The sequence below is a fragment of the Lissotriton helveticus genome, chromosome 2_1, assembly GCF_964261635.1.
Source record: "Lissotriton helveticus chromosome 2_1, aLisHel1.1, whole genome shotgun sequence".
Taxonomy (NCBI): Eukaryota; Metazoa; Chordata; class Amphibia; order Caudata; family Salamandridae; genus Lissotriton; species Lissotriton helveticus.
The window spans coordinates 1,955,689,103-1,955,710,358 of NC_136059.1; the positions used below are offsets into that span (position 1 = coordinate 1,955,689,103).

At 43.1% G+C, this 21,256-nt stretch overlaps 1 protein-coding gene across 2 annotated transcripts in view; it reads right to left on the reverse strand.

Moving 5' to 3' along the window:
- Positions 1–21,256, reverse strand: part of TTC29 (tetratricopeptide repeat domain 29) — a 1,214,048-nt gene that overhangs the window by 752,208 nt on the left and 440,584 nt on the right. The gene's annotated exons all lie outside the window — the stretch shown is intronic.

Below are 21,256 nucleotides of genomic sequence, written 5' to 3' on the forward strand. Positions count from 1 at the left end.
TTTATATTTTTACACGGGTGATATCTATTTTCCTTTCGGAGGTGTTTTATCAGTTATTATAGGTTTAAACCTAAAACCAGATAGCCTAACTATGTTTTAACAGTATTGAATGTGGTTCTCTTCCCTGCACTAGGGCCTGACATCGTCTATATGAGATGGCACATGGTTCGACTCTAAGATTTGGGGAGTAGATCGAGGATTACCCCTTTTTAATTTAGTGTGTACCAAGTAAAACATCAAAACAAAGTTATAGTCGAAAATCATTGTGTCTTTTATTCACTTTGTTGTTGTCCACCTAAAACAGCCATTTCTCAAAGATGTTTAACAATGAAACACCTTCCCCTTGCTCGGATGGATTTCGTCAGCGGACAGTAAACAATTGTAAAATGCCAAAGAATTATGTTCTACACCAAATCTGAAAGTGTGAATAAATTAAAGGAAGACAAAAAGAGATAGTGGGCAGAAATGTGTATAAATACCTCACACATTTTAAAATTTTGCAGCTTTTTAAAATATAGAGCAAACTCGACCCAAGGTTTTTGGAGCGCTATTTATGCACACCAGTTGCATTAGACAAGCTCACCTTTATTTTGTTTTTGTAGGCAGGGGGAGATTAAGTGAATCATCCAGAATCACAGGATGGGGAGCCTGTGGTACTGCACCCATTCCGTGCTTCATGCACGTTAGAAAGGTAAATGTTACTGTACCCAGAGTAATGTGCTGCAAAGGTAAATACATATAAGGCCCCGAACGCGAAACTGATTGCATTGCAAATGCTTGTTTATTTAGAATGTTCTCTCCTATTTATCTCCACACCCTAAACTGCTATAGAAATTTGAGGCAATATGTATCACATCTGAGCTCGGTGTTTTGCAGAGATGAAAGAAGGTAGCCATTTCCAAAATTCTAATCCTATCTACATTGATATATACAGGCAGACAAGGCTGGCGTCACCCATATTAAGTCGAAAGGCAAGGTCTTAAATACAGCCAAAACATCATTATTTCTAGTCCATAGGCAAAAGCACTGCCCCTCATATATTTCACTTCATTGGCCTCCATTAAGCAAAGGGTCGCTTTAAGTCTCTCTACCTCATGCCCAAGATATACCAAAGGCTTGGATCCTGCATTCAACAAACAAATTCCCATGTGTGTCATCTGCCTTTGTACATCCTGATGCCATAGAGAGACCGAGATACTTTGCTTTTTGGTGAAAGCTTCGTGTTCCAAATCATTATGCTCTCTACAATCATTCTACCGTTGCTGAACTCAAATATTGACAACAGTTGAGTCTGCTGCTCACACCAGACAAGCGGACACTCACTGAGACGTCACTGGGTAAAAGTCATGGACCAAAGCAAGCAAGAGAGCACTAGCAACTGTGCTTTTGATATGTGAAACTGCTAGCAGGAGTCAGGAATTGTGAACCAGTGGCTCCAATGATGTCAGAAGGTGGTGGAAAACTGAAGGTGGGAATTCATATAACTCCTTTGGCAATGAGTGTGGACTGTATTCCTCAACCCCTATGCCACAAGGAATCTCAAGACTGACTATACACTCTGCTTCCCATTAGAAGCCACCTGTCTCTCTCACCACCCTGCATCTCTTTCCATCCTGCATACACCAATGGCACATCTACAGATCAGTGACTACATGAGTTATGCAGTTAGTTAGGTAATCAGGGGCTAGCACATGTAACCTTAACTTTCCTTAAAAACAGAATGGATTAATACATGTTTTTGCATAATCACAGTAAGAAATTGGGTGTATTAGTTAATGGGGTGATAACCCACCTTAAGCAATAACCACTAATGTCAACAAAGTAACCTGATCTCAAACCCTGGTGGCTAGGGCACAGAGCAGACAGGCTTAATTTAGAGGCAATGTGTATAAGTATTTTTGCAGTATCAGAAGCGTAATAAAGTCAAACACACAACACAAGAGATGGCCCAAACCAATGTAGAAACATAGAGTACATTTTATTAAATAAAATGACAACAAAACAACAAAAATCCAATATAGGGAACTGGAATTATAAGTTTTCAAAGTTTAAATGTGAAAATAGTACCAATTAGCATTAAGTGGGAACCTCTGTCATCTGGTTGCATTTAACTGGCACTTAGGCAGCTGGCTGGATACAGAAACTAGATTTGATTTGACCCAGTCGGAGGTTTTACTTTTAGACTTAGTCTCTGAACTGAAAGTTAAAAATCTTGAGTAAACAGTGGCTGAAGAGGGTGTTACGTTGTCGTATAGCTACTGGACGAGGTCTCAGTAAAGCCATTGACTTTTGCCTGAAAAGCTCTGAATGGGAGAAATTTGAATTTTACACCCAGAGAAGGTTCCTCGCCGACCGTACACTTTTGGTGCCTTCGCCCAGTGAAAATTTCTACTTCGCACTTAGTCACTTTTTTTTGGAGCTTGGATTCCTCCAGCATGGCATGGCAGCAGGCAGTAGCTGAAGAAGGTTCCAAAAGAAAGGCCAGATACCTTCTCCACAAAGTCCAGCTGAATTCAATTTGCTACTGTGGAAACGTTCCGAACTGCGGGAAGTTTGAATCTTTAGCCTAGCACCCACACACCTTCATCAGGATAGGCTTGGCTGATTTTCACCAGTACTCCGGAGGTCTTTAGAGCCAAAAGTTTCTAAGTCCCAAGTTTCTCAGGATGTTAGGAGGACTACATTTTGATGCAGTCCATGGTTCTCGAACCTCAGGAACTGCACTTGAAGTCAAGATTCAATCCAGCAGAAGCAACCAGCAGGGTTCACTGCAGGTCCAGTGCAGAACTTCTCAGCTGAGCAGTTGCAGGAAAGGCATCTTGTAGCTTGTTGTGTTCCCGTAGCATGAACATGAGGTCAGCCTTATGACCATTGCAGTCCACTTGGTTGTCTTGGGTACAAGAAGGAGAGCAGTCCAGTCCTTCAGGGATCTTCTCAGATTTCAGTCAGCAGGGTGAGTCCTCTTCTGACCTTCCTCTGTTCCAGAAATTGTTCTGAGGAGGGTACTGTGGGGGCCCATTTATGCCCGACACCCGCCTGTGGGTGCGGGATAACTCCTGACTCACCTTAACTGATAGGGTAAAAGTTCTCAGGGGTAACCCTACCCACTTTTGCAGCAATTCCTGTGTGCCCTACTGTAAACTATCCCGAAAATTCTCTCTCTGCCTAAATCCAAAATAGTGAAACCCTTTTCCCCTTGTGCAGAACGTAGGTTTTCACTCGAGAGGCGTGGCCAGGAAAATGAGCAACCCCTTCACTTCGGTTCTGGGGGCTACTTCCTTCGTTCTGTCGTTGGAGCCTGGCTGGCTGGAGGAACAAAGAAGGGGACTGTGCAGCTGTCACCTGACATCTTCCTGTGACAAGGGAGGATCTGTGAAGATAATTAAGCCAGAGACACTGCCCAAATGGCTATCCTGCCAGGAGAACAGAAACACCTCCCCACACCTTAGCCGTTGTCTCCTGCTCTGGGTTAAGCACTCAAGAGGGCTGCAGCTAGAGGTTAATGCAAGTTATACTCCAGAGGTTTTAGGCAGGTAAAAGGTAACTTTCTAAAGGAGCTTTTCCAAATTATTTAATAAAAATCCAACTTCACCAGCGAATTGGCTTTTAATCAATATTACAAAGAATCCTAGAATTAATTTTTTTGCTAGTTGCTAGTCGGAGATAAGATTATTTATTTATTTATTTGCCTCAGACCTCAGTTGACCCAATAGTGGGATGTCTGCAACCGTTTCTCGTTTTTTGGGAGACGTAGACTTCAAGATCGAATCAGGGGAAGGCAACCGCCTACCGGCTAACGACAAACCCACATGATGTCACTGTTAACCTCATTTGGAAAAGGGGGAATGGTCCTGCTCTTTTCTGATAGCTTCTGACAGGTGACTGTTTATGTTGGCCAGGTAGAAAAAAAGCCCAACACAGTCGAAGAGCATCCATGAGGCTTAATCATAGGACTCCTAAAGTTGTTATGGATGGAGATAAACATTTAGCATGTCTGTGTCCACTTTACAAAACATTCCCAAATTGCTTTTTTTTTGTTTCTTTGTAATCTGGCCAAGTCGATCTTTGATATTTTATATAGAGAAGACAACCATTCTGTGTGGGTGGGGGGTACAACCTCTACCCATTTCTTACAGATTTTCCTCCTGCCCAGTAATATTGCATAGAATAGAAAACCCCTAACGGGCCCTGTTATTTCACTATCTATACCAAAAATAACCAAAGGGAGGGAGATTTGAACAGGGAATCCTAGCATGTCTGTTATAGTATCCCCCACTTTCCCCCAAAATTCATTTATCATTGGGCAGTCCTTGAACATGTGGATGTCTGAAGCATTCCTCAAACCACATTTCTTAAAGCTAACCTCAGGACACCTGGCTATTTTCGATAATCGTGCTGGGGATAGATAAGCCCTATGGGTCATGAAATAATGATTTCTCTTGAGCCATGCTGGTTTCACAGTTTTATATAGGGTATTGAAGGAAGTTTGCCACAGATCTTCCAGTTGTATATTTGGCATTTGGAGTCCCCATTGTTCTACAGCTAATTTAAAGTCCCCATCAATAGCACTTTCTATAGCCCAATAGGAAAAAGAGATTTCCTTCCTTCCTGATGGCCTGGTGACTAATTGTTCTTCTAAGGTATTTCCTATACCCATTGGCTTTTTAAGTCCCTGGGACAAACTCTGAAGCTGAAGATATTTGAATCTAGACTGCCTCCCCTCTAGTGTGTTATGCAGTAATATCCATGGTTTAAGAGAAACATCTAAGGTCAGGTCCCTCCATATTTTCATTCCCGCATTCTTTAATGGTATAGCTAATTTATCTTTTAGGCAGCCCAGAGCCCCCGGAGAGTCCCAAAGAGGGGCCAAACTTGAAAAATAACTTAAGCCTGTACATTGTTTAATTCTAGCCCAAGTAATAGGATTATTTTATTTATTTATTTTAAAAGTTTTATATAGCGCTAGCTTAACCCGTAAGTATCAGAGCGCTTTACATACACACAGTAAACAGCAGAATGACATTACATTACATTGTAGGCCGGCAGTAAGGACGCAAACTATAGAAACAAAGAAATACAGCATGGGCAAAAAATATGCAGTGCAGCGAAGGAGGAGAGAGCAACAAAAGAAAGGCGAGAGTGACATGGTCCGGTCACCCACTATCCATGAATGTCCAGAGAGAGAGGAGATAACTTGGATACAGAAGACTAGGTTAGTTGACGTTGGTCATGGAAGAATTTGTTTAGGAGATGGAGTTTCAGGTCTCTTTTGAAACAGGAGAAGGAGGGGTTGCATCTGAGGACTCCAGGGAGGGCGTTCCATTTCCTGACTGAGCGTTGCCAGAGAACGATCGGTATTGGGTGGTTTCCTTTTTCAGTTTCGGAGGAATGTTGCATCCCACTGCTTTCTAATGGAACAGCCAGCCTTCTTACAGTGAAAATACCTTATGGGACTTTTTCACTGTTAGGACATGCGTAACATTACATTTCTACATGTCCTGCATTTATATCACATGCACATTGCCTTATGGACAGTAAGGCCCACTTAGGTGTCATATTAACAATTAAATGGAAGGTTCAAATAGAAGTTTAAAAGCTGTTTTAGTCAGGATAAAATGGTAGTCTTGAAGTCCTGTTTTACCCTGTCACTGCAGTGGATGGCACAACTGGTGACACCTAACTTACAGGCAATGGGAACATTTTGTGCCAAATATTAAGGACTAGGAGCACATGCACATTACCACTGTTTACAGGGGTAAAATGCACAGAGGTCTATAGCCAGCAAAAACAGGCATTGCAAATATTTAGGGGTACACAATGCAAAAAGATGGTCATTTCTACAATCACATAGTAAATATAATCTTACCAACAGAAAGTTTATAAAAAGTACAGCATCACACTAGAGCTTTCAGGGTGAGGTGTGTACTCTCACCCACATATTATAACATTTTTATAGTCCCACCTATGTAAAAATAGTATGTAATGTTAACTTATATGTCTGTGATGTCATAGAATCATCCATGCCGTGATAGTAAGTTTTTATTTTGTGTAATTAAAATCATGTTACAATACATATGAAATAAGAACATATTATATACAATTCACACCAATGAAAATCAAATTTCCATGCACTTCATTGTCATAATTAATAAATTATAATACACTGTATTCTGTAATACTCGTTAAAGAAAATCTCTAATTGTCTTATTACTTATAACTTGTGACGTAGCCACTCAAATGCAATGCATTTTTGTAGCTGATTTCTGACATCACAATGCCTGCTGCAAGAGTGAAAGGCAGGTCAATGAGTATAACTGAAGCCACAGTTTATTTAAACAAGGAAAACAGAAACTGGCTTTTCTTTCCTGTTACTAAAATAAAAAGCGTTCAACAGCGTATATATATATATATATATATATATATATATATATATATATATATATATATATATATAAATCACTAACAAAACATGGACTACAGAGACTGGCATTTCACTCTTACAAAACCAGAGAAAGTCAGCAGTTATAGTTAGCTGAGCTAACTATAATGTACATCCCTGCAATGCACTGCTTATGACCTCACATATTGCATCACTCATGACATGGTCAGTGACATCACTCATGACATCACTCATGACATCTCATATTACATCAATGATGACTTCACTGATCACATCACCAGGAGGTGCGTTTGCAGACTGGTGGAGAAAGGGGGCGTGGCCTCTGAAGACCTCTTTGCAATCCCACTATGTGGGACTTACTGGAGGTAACAGGAGGGATAGTTGGCCCCCAAGGACGTCCTTGGGGTCATGGCAAACAGCAAAGTCCCGGGGTTGGGCACCCCAGAAAATTGCAGGAGCTGGTCCTGGGGGATGGCTGCATGGCCTCCTTCCAATCTAATTTGGCCTCAGGAGGTGGTGGTCCACGCCCCGCTGCATTCAATGAATCTTATGCCCCGGGGAGGTGGTGGTCCCCGGGGCAGCAGGGAGGCTGTAGAGGCCTCCCTCGCATTTATTTAAAAAGAAGCCCAAGGGAGGTGGTGATCCCCTCGGCATCAAAGAGCTCCAGGAGGGGGGCTGTGCACCTCCCCCATCTTTATTACAATACCCCCAGGACCTAGCCCTCAGAGGCCAATTAGAAATGTAATGTGTGAGGCGGTCTTCATTTCTAAAAAGAAAATCGTCAGGATCAGCTGATCTTACTGACATTTTCTTTAAATGCTTTTTTGCGCTTAGTGAGACCCCTCCAAGAGGCCTAGGGGGTCAGGGTCTTTCTAGCCTGCCGCCTTTTCTTTTTTAAAAATATTTTTGTGGGACTCAGTTTGAATTGAGTCCCAAGAGGGATCCCAACACTTCGTGGTTGATGTGCTGGCAGCTAATCAAATTTCAGTATGGTTTCAATAGGATTTTGGACTCCCAGATATCTATATTTTTTAAACCTAAATATTTCTGAAACTACTGATCGGATTTACACCAATTCATACAAAGCACGCTTTCTGGACCAACTTCTAGATTTCTGCCAAATTTGTTTTAATTCCGTTCCGTGGTTTTGGCTGTAGTCATGTTCAAAATGAAGAAAAAAAAACCTTTTTTCTCAGCCCCCGCCTGATGGATCACCCCGAAACGTTCAACACGGCAACTGAACCAAAATGGGGAAGTTTTGTGAAAATATTGTTAAGATTCATCAAGCAGCGCGTTCTTTAATAAGCAGAGTACCTGTATAGGGTACGCAGGACTACCTGAATCAATAGTTGCCTCTTCCACTCTGAGATTCAATTTTACCAATATTGAGAGAACACCCCTAGCTCTCCCATAGGAAGAGGGGCAATCAGGGCAAAAATAGAAAGGAAACCCCCTGCATGAGTTTGGAGTGATAACTCAGGTTTCCTGCAAAACAATGAAATCAAATCTATCTACAAAATCCATCCGTTCGGGGTTTGGAATCTTATCTTTTAACCCTGCCACATTCCATTTCACTAGGGAAAAAGAATAGCTGAGTCTTACAGACCCTGTAACAACAATCCTTTGCTCAGTATTTTCTGCCCCCTTATAGACCAATAGACATGCGTCCAGTAAGAGACTGTGAGAGCCAATCATCTTTAGATAAGCCATCAAACCAGTTCCCTACTGGTACATTAAAGTGAACATTAGTGGAAACAGACTAGATAACAGATGAACTAGGCAGTAGGGGGGCTGGTCTCACTCCAAAGTGTTCTTAGCCCCGCTCCCACATGCCGCTGTTGTTTGCGGATTATGTGGAGGCACAGGCAAAAATAGGGGTTTGTAGAAAAATCCATGTGAGGCAGAGACTATAGAGCTCCCAGAAATGCACCTGCTCAAGGTCCCGCACAATATAGCCTGAGCCACTGATGGGGATTTAAGATTAATCATAACACAGTCCCCCTGGACAGCAATAGGGCAAGGGCCAATTCAATTAATCCTTCGCATGAACAAAATCTCTCCAGAAAGGGCAAAATGAAAATCCCTGAGTCGTACTAACCAGTCCAACACCTTATTGTGCAGCTACCCACAGGACTCCTCACAAGTCGTCCGTAAAGGGGGGACGCCAGTCAAAACCACAACATAAGGTCAAAGAGCAGGAGGAAGATTTAAGTTAGTCCGATTTGGGACCGAGTTAGAAACCTTGACCACAGGTTCCCCTGCCTTTGGAACAGCTAGAAAGGCTTAGACAGCCAGTGGAGTTGGGTGAACAGGGCCTCTAGATGATACGACCACCCCTGCTGGCATTGAAGGTTACTCACTGGTAAGTTTTTGATGCTGGGTTGGAACAGTGATGCTTGACAGATTGTCCTCTGTGGGGGTCACTTGATAGCAATGGTTGCTGTGCCAAAAAAAGATGTGAGCTGGGTTGCAATCGCTCCCAAACGAGCTAGCGTTGAGGAAAGCTCTGCCTGTACTAGAACCGTGAATTTTATAATACAATCGTCTATGAATCGCTCTTCCTGGCCAATATTGCGCAAAGGTGCAGCCGCACCTGCCTCCAATGAGTGGGGTAAGAGGATCACTCGAGCCAGCCTCTCTGCATTTTCTAACTATGTTGCTGTCTGTGTGGCTGCAAAAGACACACCGTATCAAAGCCGCCGCTTGAGTTTGTTCCCTGTGGCAGGCACCTTATAACCTACAGCATTAAGAGGGGCAGCCTTTCCCACTTGCAGGGAGTTTGAATTTAAGCAAGTGGCAGTGGGGCTGTACAAAAGATCCGGAAGCGCTTCATCCATGGATGCTGATTTTATGCATGAGTTCATGGATAGCCTTCTCTCAGTGAGGGCTATTTCTGTACATCAATGCCCTCTCCAACATCCGATCAATCGACGTACACTTCATTGGGGAAGTGGGGGCTAGCAATGCATCAGAAGCTACCCCATAGCAAACAATAGTATAAAATATTGATAAACATCAACCAGCAGAGAAGAGGGTACCACTTAACTCTCCCCTCTTTGACAGAATAAGAGTTTTAATAGGAGCCAAGCAAAAACAAAGCAACAGCAAAACGGAAATACATCACAAAAGCTGGGTAAAGACCGCCCACATGAGAACAAGTTTTTCTTGTGCAGGTAGACAGTCTTTTTGCCGTTCCCATGGCAGTACCAGAAAAACAGGCACCGCAATGGGAACGGAAAACATTTTTCAGCACAGCATGGATGGTAATGTCCATGCCGTGCTGGAACTGGGGGTGCGAGAAGACTTGTTGTGCCCTTCTGAATGCATCCCCATGGCGGTGGAGCTTTGGTTCCCTGTAGGGCCCCTTTTGTTTCCGCACCGCCAGCTTTTTCATGGTGGACTCACGCCCTTGAAAAGGCTGGCGGTGGGGGGAAACTCATAATATGATGAGCAGGACTGCGCAAGTCCCACTCAGCATATTGCATTGCCCCTCCACTGCATCACTGCCAGGGAACGGAAGTTCCCTGGCACAGCTGACGGTCCACCGCTGGAACGACTCAGAGAGTCGTAATCCGGCGGACAGTGGACCGCCACCGGTGCGCCACCGCAAGTGCAGCGGTCATAAGACCGCCGCACTCGTATTCAGGCCCTAACTCCTTTTCTAACAATCATTAAAAAAAGACATTAATTAACATTATATATATATATATATATATATATATATATATATATATATATATAAAGGTCATTTATAAAAAATTATGTTATAATAATAAATTAAAGAAATCCCACCCTCACTAACATGTCGATTTTTATTGAATATATAGTAAATATTGTTAACAAAAATATGTTTACTTAATTGAAATTATTTAAACTTTTAATAAAAGTTTATTACATTTTAAAATAATAATATAATTTTTTAACACACACACACATATATAAATTTATTTAAAAAGCAAAGTAATTTTATTATTTTAACATTAGTTCCTATGAGGTGTTTTTTTAATTCCCTGATTCCACAGTTTTTCATGGAAATGTGTTGTAGTACCTGTGAGTGGCCACGTACGCTGCTTGACTTACTCCAACGCTAGGCTAGAGTACATTCCTACCTCTACTGACACCTTTAACACTGTAGTTATTTGAGAAGTGTAGTTTGTTTTTTGCAACTTTTTTGAGGGTGTATATCTACATTAGCATACCTCTCCTTAGACCCCTACCTAAAATTCCCCAAAACTCCTCCCATTTAGTAGTGCAAACTTCTACTTTTCTAGCAACTTCCCCTTGTGCCTCCCACATTTACTTCTGAAATATATTTTTGGGGTGAGAAGATCACCGCCAGCACGGAGCGGACCGCCACACAAAATGGATAGGAGAGTTGCAGGCCGCTGCCTCGTAGGTTTGCGAGTATCATTTTGTAGATTGTAAGCAGCACTACTGTGGAATTATTTTATGTACTATAAAATGCAGTTTGTGAATAGGCCCAACTGTGCAGATCCTACATGAATACAGTTATGTAAACTGTAAAATTTCTATATCTTTTTATTTCCTTTTTTCTTTTATTAAAGATATTTTCTTATTAAATGTATTTTCTTCTTACAGATATTTTCTTATTAAATGTATTTTCTTCTTACAAGTCACCTGTATTCATGAGGGTGTTCATAGACTTTTCTGCAGTTTCTGCACTATATACTGCTTTATCAAACGTGTACAAGCTACATGTGTAGGAAGGTGAGTGGGATATCAATGCATTTGCAAAAGTCCTCAATTACCCACACATTTTGCATTACATTTATTTGGCCATTCTGCTGACACACTACTGGAGATACCTCCATGTAAATATTCAGGTGACACTAATAAGTGTACATACTATCTGTAAGTTCGGCTCATGTGATGGCACCTCTGCATTAGTCACTTGACTATTTCTCCCTTTGTGAATCACCACAAAGTTGAAACTTTTCCATGTATTGGTCAGGCTTGTATAAAGAAAATCTTTGTGAAATGTGTGCAATGGTATTGAGTATCCTGCCAAAGAGAAGTAGGTTGGTATTGTGGAGTGTAAAAGAGCCACGGTACCAAAGAACAGTACGTGCCCAGGAATCTTTTTGGACAAGTATGGATCTGTATAGAGTGCACTCTGGCGGTAGTGACTGGGAGGCTACACCATCTGGCCACAAATGGCCCTCCTGGGTCTGATCGAAGACGAAGGCAGTTCATGATACAGCCAAATGTTAAAAGGGGTACGATGTCTAGTGGCCAAACTTAATTTTGCCTGATTATGGGGCTCTAATGAGACCCCAAACCTCAAATTACGGAAGAAGGGAATGAGTCACTGTTCCCTGATTGAGAGGGAGGTGTATAGAGCCAGAAGATGCCCCCTAAAATATGGGAATCTGTGGCCCTTGGTTGGCATACAATCATGACGAGGAACTGTGCATGCTTCAGGCATGAAGTCCCCGGGGAAGTGAGGTTAGGAGCTGCCCCGATGCTATGACAATAGGCTCGGCCTGCCATTGTCATTTATATAGGGTGAGTAAGTGAACCCTGGTTGAAACCTAAAGGCCCCACTGCTCCAAGTCAAGTAATATTATACTTTTTTCCCCAATTGTACACTCTCAATGATTGGGATGCACTACGTAAGCACAAGAGTTTTGTATTGCTTTTCCCTGACTTATTATGGTACGCAAAAAATGTTATAAAAAAAATAACTCACACGGGCCTTATGCATATGTAGAAAACCTGCATGTCAGGCCACTTTTTCAGAAAAAAATCACCACTTAGATGGTTTGTATCTGAAAAAGACAAAGAAATGCCAAGCAGGCTGCAAAAACATGACAGTCTGCGCTGCACTAGAAATAACAAATGTACTGCTTCCATACCGGCAAAAGTACATCTGGCAGGAAGGAAATAAATGATGGAAGCTGGGGAAGCAGAGGCTAGCCAGGACTTTTGCTGAGTTGGCAGACTTGGGGCTGTCTGGTCTAAGTGACCAATCCTTTACTTGACGCAGTCACTAGATTGTTCCAAGATTTACCTTTGTTTTTTGGGGTTTTATTATATTTCTCTGTAACGGTCGCTTGGCTTTAAAATTCACTTCGTTTTTATCTTCACCAATTCTTCTGAGAGATCGTTAAATGCATCACTTACCTTTCACTTATAAGAATTTTTCTAGCATTACTCATTAACTTCATTACTCAAAAAACAATTTTTTAAAGATATTATGTGCCTTTACACATTAAGAGATAAAGGGCCATATGTAGGAAGCCTAATTGCGCTCGCAAATCCTGAAATTCGCAATGAAGCACACAAAATCCCACATGCAAAATAAGAAATTGCAAAGTTTGCCTTCTAGCCCATAGGAATGAATGAGAAGGTATTCCTTATTTGCGAATCTCAATTTGCGATTCGCAAATAAGGAATAAGTGGGATTCGCAAAAAATGTTGCTAATCCTACCTATATTGTGTTTTGCAATTCTCTAATTACGATTCCCTAAAAATCGCAATTTGAGAATCGCAAAACACAAATTACCTACATATGGCCCCAAGATTCTTAAATATTTTATATAAAAATGGTCTGCAGGCTTGTGAACTTAAAGTTAGAAGTTATGATTACCTTCATTACAAATATCATTACCTACTGTGCTGACAAAGTGGACAGTATGCTATTGCGACTGCTGTCTTAAGTGCAGGGTCATCTGGACCAGAAAACTGATCAAACTGACCAAATAAACAAGCATTTGCAATGCAATCGGTCTCACCTTTGGGACCTTATATGTATTTAGCTATGCAGCAAATTAGCCTGGGTGCTAAAACATCTACTGTTCTTTAACATGGAGGGAAAGTAAGCACCAACCTGCTTGACATGCCAGGTATGGGAACACATGGACACAAATATTGCCTTTCAGCGGGAAATGGTACAGTCCAAAGCTGTGTTTTTAATATCAAATAAGGGCCTTCGGTGGTCATATCAATGAAAATACAAGATTTGAAAAAAATATTGTCTACTAGTGCTAGAGGAAGACACTTTATATGGACTGTAATCTAGAGAACGCTAAAGTGAGTCTGGTATTTTACGGACCTCTGCTGGTCGTTTTCTAGCAAGAAAGTTAAATAGAGGCAGTTGCCAGAAAAATAAAAAAGAAAGTCGTTCAGCAGAAAGCAATTCTGGTATTTTACTGACCTCTGTTGGTCGTTTTCTATCAAAATAGTTAAATAGAGGCAGTTGAACAGAAAAAAAGTCCCTAAGCGGAAGCAGACAAGTCCTAGGGCTGCTCTCCAGAGCCCAGAAAGTACATACACATATGAGTATATACTAAAGTATATACAAGAGGTCTCGAATGCCCGACCTAAAAATGGTCCCCCATTAGTGAGTCATTATTGAGTCAGAGAGCTTAAAAAGTGATCTACAGTTGCAAATCAGGACAGTTTTAAACTTGTGAAGACAAGCTGTATAGGTGCTTTGCAAGGTATGAGAGACTACATGCGTTTGTGGTTGCTGCAAACAATGTTTGTGGTAATGTCAGAGAATTCAAGACTAAAAACTGGCCCACAAGACCATAACATGAAACAGTCAAAAAAAGTCATACCCTGACCAGTTGGACAAGCCCTTCAGGCACTGCCCTGTTGTAGGGATTCTGCACATATACAGAACTATGCACAAGAAAACAGGACCTTAGTGAATAGGTGGTGTACCAAACTACCACATCCGTACCCAAACTCCCAAACCTACTAGCTATAGTGTCATTCATTCTCCGTCTGCAGCAGAGCTACCAATGATTAAACAACCCAGGACACGCACTCTATCCTGGGGACTCGCGGTAACCAGACACTCTTTCGCTTACACACTCATACCTGTCCACAATGTGAGTAATCAGAGACGCTGTATAGTTTAAAATGTTTATTTCAACTAACGCGCTCTATGGTGTAGTACACAAGCCAATACTAGCAGCAAAATGCATAAACACAATATAGTCAGCATTCTTACAATACCATAAAATACAAATGGGGATAACATGTTATAAAACAGTGGAAAAGGACATGACCTGACCACCCTCCCCGTGATAAGAGATAGGTTATTATAAAAAGGAAGATCTCTGGGCTTTGTCAGCAGCAGACCCCATACCTCAAGGCCTAGATGCAATGTTCACATCGCAGGATAAGCACAACTCTTCTTGCTGGAAAGGTGTCTCCAAGTGTGTCAAAAACAGGTTGCAGGTGCAATGTTAAAGTACACGATTTCCAGAATTGCAGCTGTGTGTAGCATGTTGTTTAACCTTGAACATCGTGTGCAGACTAAACCTCAGAGCATAGCAAAAAACTTGCGAGGTAGACAGTTCTCATGTGAAAGAAGCACGAAAAGAGTCTTGCACAATATATGGGGGTAGGGGGACAGTGGCAGTGTTTCCCGGACCCGCTGGCCTGCTTGGGACGATCAGCCTGTGTTACCAGCTTTTGCGTGTTGCGAATCAATGAGAATTTTAATTTGCTGAAATCATGAAGATTGTTTTAGAATTTGCACATCTGTGACACTAGAAATTTAAAAGTGCACACACTCGCACACACACGCCGAAATTTCACCTGAGGCATTAGCTTCCTGAGCGCTCGCTTCCCCGTGATTGTGTTCCGGGGAGGGAGGACACCACTTCCGGTCTCGCTGAGCGGTTAGCGCTCTAGCGGCCAGGGCTGACGGGGCTATTTAGCCCTCGCCCCCTCCTGAGCGCGCAGCGATCGCGCGCAGGAGAGCCGAAGACAACGCCGAAGACTAGCCAAAGAGTGGCCCGTCTGCGCCCGTCCGCGACTGGACGGGGCCAGGGGCCAACCACTCTGCCCCTTGTTACTATGGACTGCTCTATGACTGCCCCTTGTATCAGGTATTTACCTCATGCTCTTCTGGCGCTACAACCCCAGGGGAAACATAGTTGCACTAATAGAACGCCAATATGTCCCGAGGGTCCTTTTTCCTGCATTAAGTGCGGATTCCAAGCTACTCACTCCAACATCATTGTTGGACACCCCAGAGACAGTATAGACACCCAGGGAGGCTGGAAAAGTTAAATGTTAGGTCACTCCCTAAACATCATATGCAATTATGGGATACTATTCATAGCATTCAGCCTGAGATATGTTTCTTGACTGAAACATGGCTGAAACCCCATACTATCCCCACTATCACCTTAGGGATACCTATGGGATATAAAATCCTTCGTCAAGACCGCCCTGAGAGGGTAGGAGGCGGGACTGCCATAATATATAGAGATGCATTGAATATTAGAATTTTAGAACAAGTAATGCTACCTACCATGGAAGTAATGATCTTTCATCTAAAAATCAGCCCTAAGGTACACTGGAAAGGAGCATTAGCCTATCGCCCGCCTGGACCCAACGCTGGGTTCTCCCTTGCCCTTACTGAACTGTTAGCCCCCTACATGAAAGTTAACGGAAATTTTATTTTACTTGGAGATTTTAATTTTCACACCGATATTGCTGATCACCTTGATACGAATGTATTTTTGACAGATCTTGCTCTTCTAGGTCTGCATCTCCGAAATAGTGGACCCACTCACTCAGGTGGTCACACCCTGGATTTGATTTTTACCACCCATCCCAATGTTCACTGTCACCCCCCTAAACACATTTATTGGTCTGATCATAAAATGGTAGATTTCTCCTTGCTACATTTACCTAATCCCGCAAATCACCCCGCCACGCAGTCCACTAAACGCAGACCATGGCATAAAGTCACCCCTGCCAGGTTCACACAAACCTGGAAACAGCCAATACTCTCAAACTCAGATAACATTGAGACTGCTCTCTCAAAGTTCAACTCCACACTGACGGTAGCCATTGACATCCTGGCTCCCCAGAAAAATGTAAAAAAATCTACCATAGCTAAAAGGGAAGCATGGTACACTGAGGCCCTTAAAATAGAAAAGTAGGGATGTAGAAAGTTGGAGAAATTTTGGAGGCGGACAGGCAATGGGGAAGATAAGAATCGATACGTGGAGGCTATGACCACTTACTATAAAAATATAAAAAAAGCAAGGAAAATAAGCCTCACCTCCCAAATTGCAGAGGCGGGCAACTCTACAAGGGAACTATTTAAAATCATACAGACCTTCACTAATCCTGTGATGTGTGAGAGCCCAGATACTTTCACTCAAGATCTTTGTAATGAAATATCTAAGTTCTTCGAGGATAAAATAGAAGGGATATACAAGAAAATTATCTCAGTCTTAGGTCCCTTGGATGTCGAGGTCCCTGAAATCTCCCCAATGGTGACTTCTGGGAAAACCCTTCATGTAATCCCTGATATAACCATCAAAGATCTGACTGCACTTATCAATCAAATGAAGACCGGCTCTCCTACTGACCTGATACCTGCTAAATTAATCTCCCCTCTGAGCGAGATATTAGGACCCTCCATTCAGAAATTGCTGAACCTCTCCTTTGCCGAGGGACAACTCCCACAATCCTGGAAGGAAGCGGTAGTGAACCCTATACGCAAAAATTCCACCTTGCCCTGGTCAGAACTCTCCAACCTTCGCCCAATTTCTCTCCTCCCTTTCATCAGCAAACTGGCAGAGAAACCCGTTAATACCATCATCTCCAGCTTTATCGAGGCGACAGGGGGCCTGGACCATTCTCAATCTGGGTTCAGGCCCAACCACAGCACTGAATCAGCCCTTCTCTCTGTGACAGATAAGATCAAAATGTCACAGGATAGAGGCGGTTCCATGATCCTATTGCTGCTGGACCTGTCCGCAGCCTTTGATACCGTGTCCCATAATATCCTTCTCAGCCGTTTGCAGGGAGTAGGAATTGGAGGCTTAGCTTTATCATGGTTGGAGAGCTTTCTCTCCGGGAGATCACAATCTATCAGCTTGGGCCCCTTTCGTTCCATCTCAAGGGTGCTCACGAAGGGGGTGCCACAGGGCTCATGCCTCAGCCCTACATTATTTAATGTATATGTGGCCCCCCTTGCTGAGATTGTGCGGAAGTATGGGTTCATACCGGTCTCCTACGCTGATGACACCCAGCTCCTCTACCCTTTCAGCTCCCTTGGCCCTAAAGTCAAGGAGAACTTTGCTGAGGGTATGAGGGCAGTGTCACATTGGATGGCTGTGAATTGCCTCCAATGCAATGTGGGAAAAACAGAGGTTATTCTCCTCTGGTCCCCAGACTGGTGGCCATTAGATTTGGGCCCAGTACCCACATCCAAACCTCATGTTAAGAATCTAGGGGTGAAGTTGGACCAAAAACTGACCTTAAAGGAACACACCAATTATATCGCAGGGCTGTGTTTCCACACCATCGGCCTTCTCAGACGTGTCTTCCCGTATCTCCCTGCCACCTATAGGAAGACACTTGTACAGGCCTTGGTCACCAGCCGCCTGGACTACTGCAACGGCCTGCTGACATTAGCAAATGCAGATGCAGTAGGTCGTTTGCAGGTAGTCCAGAATACAGCGGCAAGATTGGTCATGAGTGTACCGGCCAGGACTCCCTCTAGGCCCTTGCTGGAAGAGCTACATTGGCTCCCCATACGGCAGCGCATCAACTTTAAGATATGCTGTACGGTCCACAAGTGCCTATACGGAGCAAGCCCTAAATACCTGTCACAATCTCTTGAGCTGTATCAGCCTAGCAGGTCTCTCCGTTCAAGCAATCAAGCCCTCCTCAAACCCCCTGCTACAAAGAAATCCAGACAAGGAGACCGTGCTTTCTCCTCGGTTGGACCTGCCTTATGGAACAAGCTCCCCATCGATGTAAGAATGACCACCAATCACCTGTCTTTTAGAAAGACATTAAAGACCCTTCTTTATCAAGAAGCATTCCTGTCCTCTTAACTCCTGTGTCACATTACCTGATGATCCTATGGCTGGCGAAGCGCGGAGATACCCTTACGGGATTGATTCCAGCGCTATATAAGAAATTAAAATAAAATAAAAATAAAATAAATATGCATGCAGTGCTGTGCGCAAAGGCAGACTCATGGCAGCGAAGCTCATGCTAACTTAACAAATGCCGACATTGGTCCTATAAGCCTTACTACAGCCCTATTGTCCTGTAGGGCAACCCAACCCTTCTGAAGTAGCTAGAAGAGAACATGTCTGCTTACTAAACTCAAAAATAAACAAAGAAAATATGCTTTGAGTTGTATGCATAGACTGGTTATTTATCGTTTTTTACAGAGGTTAAAGTAACAATACCACCATAGTGTAGTGACAAGAAATATAACACACATGCATGCAAAGCTTTCCAGCACTTCAATCAATCTGCCATAAACGACAGTTGTGTTAATGGATAGTGCAGTATAACATGTATTTGCTCAGTGAGATGTGAAAAACTGAAAGATCTAATTTGTGACATTTTGCTCAAAGTTGCAAAGAATATACACTTCCAGTTCTTAGCTGCTCCTCCAAGTGCTGTTACAGTGGCAAACTGTCTTCAAGTGCATACACTATTTAACTAATATATAAGATGTTTTCATATTTAAAACTCATTATTAATATTATTGTCATGCCTGTTCGTCCTATTTGGGACAAGGGCCAGGCCTAAACATAGCTGGTGAGAAAATTAAAAAGTGATGGATGAAAATGCTTGACCCTAAATCTCTAATCTACAGATAGTTCCTCTGGACAGCTTTCCACTGCATCATTTGTAGCTCTTCCAATGGAACACAAACAACTATGGACTGGGCCTCAGAGGTGAGTTGTGGCTTGAATAAATCAGACTCGGCCTGCCCTATAGATGACGAGCAGTCCAGAATGTAAATGACTACGCTGTAAGGTTTCAGCAGCTCTTTTTCGCGCGGGTCACGACTTATTTATACTAGGTCATCACCCATAAGTGACGACGATTTGAAGGTTTGGAAATAAGACCTTAATGTGCAGCACATCCTCGGCAAGTATACAGTTGGCATGAAGGGAGAGAAGTGTGAGCCATTTGCACAGGGTTTTTAATTCATAGCAGGGTACATCCAAATTGAGTTGGCATCTCTTTTTACGCTGCTGTGACATCACAGCAGTGCATGATCACTTCTCTACACATCTTGTGAAAGACAGAAGGGCAAATAGTGTGGTACAACATCTTCCTGCCGTCCCTGTGCGTGTATGCAGGGCCAGCTCTAAGCACGGGCAGTGTGGACAGCTGGCCAGGGCTCCTTCCCTACTCACAACCATAGCCCACCTTTTCAAAGACGCCAGTGTTAAAAGCCAGCCAGGTGCTTTGAACTGGTTTGGGCTTCTGGCTGGTGGTTCAATTGGTTGAGCATCTTTCAGTAGCGTTTCCTTCTGGCCTCTCTCTTTGGGCCTAATTGCTGTATCTGCATGTCAACAGTGATTGGATGGGTACTCAAACTGTCATTAAGTTTGAAGTGCGCCCTGTCCCTGAATGAGTGATGAGCAGGGTATCCTGCAGGGCTCTCACACAAAACAAAGAATGATGTTGCAGCATAATGATCACTATTCACCTAAGATGATGGATAGCGAGAAGAGCACAGCATGGCGGGAGATCTGAATATAAAAGAAGTAAGACAAATTGTAGAATGTGAGAGGGGCGAGAGCTTATAGGTGAGAGTGGGGAAGGAAGGAAAGAGGGTCGGAATCAGCAAGAATTAGTAAATTACTGTAGGAAAAGAAGGTGAGGGATGAGGAGGCATCGATGTAACGGGGAGAATCAGTGTGACTGGGAGATACCAGGAGTTTAACAAGGATAAAATGGGCTATGGTGCAAGAAAGGGAATTGGAGCCTGCTATTGGAGTTGTAAAATACAACCGTTATTAGGGTTTAGTTTGCTTCTTAGGGCTGTAGACCCTGGTCTATTGCACCAAGGCGCGCAACGCCCATAGGGCTCAAAGGGTTTCAGCCCCCCCCCCCGTTGTGTGTGTCAGTCCGGGCTGAGACAGCTTCCATGATACACATGCAGACAGTTTTTGAGCTTATCGCAGCTGCAACCGAGTACTTCACAGGTCTTTAAAAGACCATTTACTTGTTAACAAGGTTTGTTGTTTTCTCACCCCTTCATCTCCACTCTGTCTATTGTTGGAAGGATTAGCCCCCCTGACCTTTTTAGTAGCCTCCCCCCTCGAAATTTGGCTCAAGTTGCCCCTCTGATTGCACCTGCTGCACTAGTGGAAGTCACAACACTGGGAGAGGGATGATATGAAGGCATAGCATCCAAATCAGAGAGATGCAAAGGGTCAGAATCTGCTCAAAATGTATGAAAATTAGGGACAGATGGAGGGTAGAAGGGGAGAGCTGGATGTAAAGGAGGAGAAGATGTGAAGTGAGCTAAGGGACTGGGGAGAAACATGATGAAGAGCAGCACATTGAGGGGAGAAGTGAATGTTAATGGGTCAGACCCATGAGAGGAAGGTAGAGGCAGGCGAGAGATAAAATCTGAAGAGTAACATATGGAGGGAAGAGGTGTATGGTAGAGGGACAGAACGAGCAAGAGGAGGTTAGAGTAAGGGGGTATGAAATATAAAGAGTAGAACATAGAGGGAATAGGTGGATATAAAGGGTGCAGAACCAGCGAACAATGTTGAGGCTGAAGGGAAAGATAAAAGGTGAAAAGTATGGCATGAATTGGAGAAGTAGATATAAGTAAGACAGAATCATCAGGAGAGCTTAAGTTTTAGGGAGAGGGAATTGTAAGAGGTAGATGTAAGAGGACAGGACTGCCAAGAGCAGGTAAGAGGATGGGGAGAGAGGCAGGGGAGAGGTAGAGGTTAGAAAGGGTAGAACCGGCAAAAGAAAGTTAGATCCTGGTGAAAGATTAGAGGTGAAGTGTACAGCAGAGAGGAGAGAGGTGGGCAAGAGGCAGGGGGAGGATAAGGTGAAGTGTAGTGCATGGAA